General features: G+C 48.7%; 1 protein-coding gene across 2 annotated transcripts in view; it reads right to left on the minus strand.

Annotated features, from left to right (window-relative positions):
- Positions 1-3,733, minus strand: part of Stx11 (syntaxin 11) — a 24,348-nt gene extending 20,615 nt beyond the window's left edge. Inside the window, exon 1 of one of the 2 annotated variants that reach the window (XM_029482736.1) lies at positions 3,402-3,733. The gene's annotated coding sequence lies outside the window, so the exon portion shown is untranslated. Of the gene's footprint in view, positions 1-3,286 lie in introns of both variants that reach the window. The other variant, XM_029482735.1, reaches the window with a different exon arrangement.
- Between the last annotated feature and the right edge of the window lie 790 nt (positions 3,734-4,523).

Below are 4,523 nucleotides of genomic sequence, written 5' to 3' on the forward strand. Positions count from 1 at the left end.
CTCTCTCTCTCTCTCTCTCTCTCTCTCTCTCTCTCTCTCTCTCTCTCTCTCTCTCTCTCTCTCTCTCTCTCTCTCTCTCACACACACACACACACCGTTGTAGATGGATGGGCAAAAGATTGAGGCAGGAACCTGGAAGCAGGAACTGAAGCAGAGATGATGAAGGAATATTACTTACTGGCTTGTTTTCTATCCCTTGCTCAGGTTGCTTTTAAAATATAACCTGAGACCACATACCCAGGGCTGACACTGCCCATAGTGGACTGGGTCTTTCATATCAATCATTAATCTATAAAATGTCCCACAGATGATGGGCTCTGCATGTTATACTAAGTCAGTTCTCTCAGCTCCTCCCTTTGTTTCCAAGCTCCTTCCCTACTGATTCAAGCCTCGTTCACGTTCTCTTCTCAGTAGTACCACAATCTTCTAAGGGTGTGGGCGCTTGAGTTTATTCATGTGTGTATGTGCGTGCATGTCTTCAAGTGTGTGCTGGCATGCCTATGGGGCTGACAATGGTGCCTGAGCCCTCTCACAGAATCTGGGACTCATTGATCCAGGTAGCCTAGAAGGTCAGCAAGTCCCAGGATCCTTCGGCCTCCACTTACCCAGTGCTTTCATTACAGGTGACAGCTGTTGGGCCTACCTTCTACACAGATGCTGGGGAATCAGACACAAGCCTTTCTGCTTGTGTGGCAAGCACTTTATAGTGTGAGCACTGCCTCCTTTGCTTCTGCTCTGTTTTAAACATTCCTCTCATGCTGTGTGTTTTCTCTGAGGCCTCCTCAGAATAAAGTCCTGGGGCTTCCATGGCACACGGGCCTAGGTGGTCTTATCTTTCCTCCTTCATCTTTCTGCCCTCCCCTCTGCTCGTCCCCACTCCCCCAGTGCCTAGGAAACAGGCTGGAGCTTCCTGACCACAGAACGCTGTTTCTGTCCTTGGTACTGCTGCTCCTTCTGCTGGGTCACCTACCCTTCCAAGATCCTGGACAACCCTCATCTACAGTCAGGTTCACTGTTTAATAAAGGCTCCTTTCCACTAACCATGAGTCAGACCTGTGCCAAAGCCCAGAAATGCAATGCTGAATAACACACTTTTATCTTTTCTTTCCTCTAGAAAACGTGCCTCTGAGGCCGAGGAGGGAGAGATGAAGCATAGAGATGAAAGCTGTTAGGTTGGGCAGATGCCCTTTGCTAGTGGCCACCTCAGAGGACTGGGAGATTAGGTCCTCCTTAACCCTTGAGCTTCCGGTCCAGGAGACTCAGGTGAACGCCTGGCACCTGTTTATGCTGCTTCTTGTGCACACATATTTAAGATAAAGTTTAAATTCACAAATTATTCACAGCAAGAGATGAACAAGAATTAGAGGTGGAACAATTGCAGCAATATGGTTATAATTAATTTGGTGTGGATGTTGTTCCTCTCAGAGTATCTTACTGACAAGTGTGGTGGCACACACCTTTAATATGAGTTCTCAGGAGGTAGAAGCAGGCAGACAGATAATTTGTGAATTCTGGGCCAGCCTGGTCTGTGTGGTGAATTCCAGGCCAGCCAGGGCTACACAGTAAGACCATGTCTCAAGTAAAATAAAAAATATACTACTACTATTCTGGAGCTTTCTATTTCAGAGCTTGGGTAGCAAAAATCATGGGAGTCAAGCCAGTCCTCAGATAGGGAGCAACTATTGTATCAACTGGTGAGTAGAAAGCTGCTAATCACTCCTGAGTCACCCTGGTGTTTAAAAGAGTGCCCCCAACTGCCCAGGGATGATAACAGAGACTGGGTTTGCCTTTACACAGCTGCTAAGTAATGTGAAACATGGTTAATTCAAACACTTTAAAAGCCATGCCTTACTAATGGGCTTTTAAATCATAGACATATGCTAATATGCTTTTTAAATCATGCATGTGTTGAATGAAAACGAAGCTGCCAACCAAGACAAGCAGATGATGAGAACCCAAACCTTCCCTTGCTGTCCCAGCAGTGATCCAGGATGCTCTGATCCCCCACACTGGGGCACCTTCTTTGGGTGTAAATTTCCCATAGCACCCATCTCACGGTGCTGGAGGTCCAGGAGAATCTGCTCAGCTGTGGCCCTGGCTGCCAGGACAGTATTGTGTCCATATTGCATGCATGGACCTGGATGAAAAGGCTGGAACAGACCAGAACCTTGCAACTGCTGTCTAAGGCTGACCTCAGCTCAGCCAGGATACGCAGTTATTCCTGTCTCTACTGAGCTCCTAGATAGGGAAGTCTATTTCTTAGAGCCTTTATCCAGCCTCAGGGAGATTCAGCATCTTAATGTCTGGCTCCAGCAACCATCTACTTTCTTCAAAAGTTCTATATGTTTTTTTTTTTAAGGCACTAATTTGGTAAAAAATAAACTTTCTGAAATATTTTAAATTTCAGAGTAACTTACAATCACTCCATTAAATGTCCAGTTTCTACCAACTAGTGAAAACAACAGCCAAATGGTTATTGGATAAAGAAATTAATTTTCTCTTCAGCTTCTGTGGGAAAGCACATGATTTTAAGGGTTTATCTCAGATCAGCCTAGTGACCCTAGCTGGCATGTTGTCCCATCAGGCGCTCTAGGAAACTGAAAACTTGAATAGTTACTTCCTAGGCCGCCTGCCCCAGTTTGACAGCACCAGACTCAATCTTCGGTCTTATTCTAAGTACAGGAATCCAACCTCACTTTTCAAAAGCGTATTAACAAAGCCTTGCAATTATAGTAGACTTGTGACTCATTTGTGGATACCCGGGTAGAAACAACAGCTCCTCCCTCTGCTGAGAAATGGCCCTAATAAGTGTGAGAGTCACAGGAAGTAAAACGCAGGTCTCAGCTGGTGTTCGCGGTGCCAAAGAAGCCAACAGAATTCCGTGGTGTGGTTCTCTAAGCAAAGCCATCAGATCGGTTTCCTAAAACAAACTCCCCCAAATCCTCTGTGGGAGCTGTTTCAACGCGGTATCAGTGTTCCTGTATTTCCTGGCTCCTGAGTCATGCTGTCAAGTTCAAGTGGAGAAGTGTCCATTCTGATGTGTTTGAGAAAGTGGCGACCGAACTGAATAAAACACCTCCATTAAATAAAAACAACAAAACTTCAAAACAGAAGTTGCCTCAGGTAGCTTCAGAGTCAGTCTACATTAGTCATTTCTGAAGCACTTCTGATAACGCATTATATTCTCAAACATTTAAAAAAAAAAAAAAAAAGCTCTAGGTGAGAAACCCAAAGCCACGTCCTGAAGGTACCTAGAGGCACAGAGGGAACCACACCCCAAACCCACCTGCAGCTGCGCAGCATCCCTGCCAGCGTGGTCCACCACTCCAGCCAACCCCGAACCTGGGTCCCCGATGTCGAAAGAGTTAGAGAGCTAAGCAGACTCGCTGGACAAAACGAACCGTGATCCTGCGGGGCGCTGATCCAGCGTCCAGACGCCGGGAGGACACCGCGGCGTGTCCCCGTGGCTCTGCCCCCTCCGCTTCTTGCTGGCCCAGGCAGCGCTTCTCAGCCGGGGTCCGAGCCCTGAGCCGCACCGCCGCATCTGGTGCTGCTGGCTCCGCCCCTGCCGCGCTGAGGCTGCACAGCTGGGGACCAGGACCCCGCCCCGGGGACGCCCTCGGCTGGGCGCGCAGCTTCCCTTCCGGACTGGAGTCGCCACGCTGCGAGTTGCTGGGAACCTAAGCACGAGCCTCCTTCCCCTCCTGTGCACCCCGAGATGCTGCGGGCGACGGTGTGGACCACCCGGGAACTTGCTCTTTCTTCCCCGCTCTGGGATGGAGAGATGGGCGGGGCGGGATCCATCGGACTTTCCGCGGGAAAACCCCTCAGCGGGGATGACATTTGCAGTCCAAAGTATTTCCGAAACTAGGGCTCTAGAAACCGTTTCTGAGCGTGGGTGTGGCTGCGCCAGCGGGGACCTGCACGACTGCCTAACCGGAGGTTGTGGACCACGTAGACACTGAGCCCCGCCTTCCACTAGCCCCTTCCTGCCTGCTGTCAGTGGGGCATCCACAGGAGTATTGCCAGGACCTCGTCCTCGGTGCCTGGTACCCTACTGGGGAGTCAGAAACAGAAAAGGGGCATTCTGGCTAGGGGATGGGAACCCGCTGGACAAACAAGGTAAAAGGCTAGCCATCAAGAAGCAAAGAAAGTAAGAGAGGAGGGACTGGAGAGATGGCTCAGCGGATAAGAGCACTGACTGCTCTTCTTAAGATCCTGAGTTCAAATCCCAGCAACCACATGGTGGCTCACGGTGGCTCACAACATCCATATCTGACGCCCTCCTCTGGTGTATCTGAAGACACACTACAGTGTACTTACATATAATAATAAATAATAATAAATAAATCTTAAAAAAAATAACTCAGGAAGGAAAGATGGACCATTGATGGTAGGAAGCCACCGCCAGAAGAATTTAAGGAACAAGGTGGTAACCCAAAGTTATCACATCTAATGTGAAATGACCGATGAAATAGATCTACTAATGTAAGGCCAGGTAAGACCAGAAAGACAAATCTCCG

Source organism: Mus caroli, chromosome 10, assembly GCF_900094665.2.
Source record: "Mus caroli chromosome 10, CAROLI_EIJ_v1.1, whole genome shotgun sequence".
Lineage (NCBI taxonomy): Eukaryota > Metazoa > Chordata > Mammalia > Rodentia > Muridae > Mus > Mus caroli.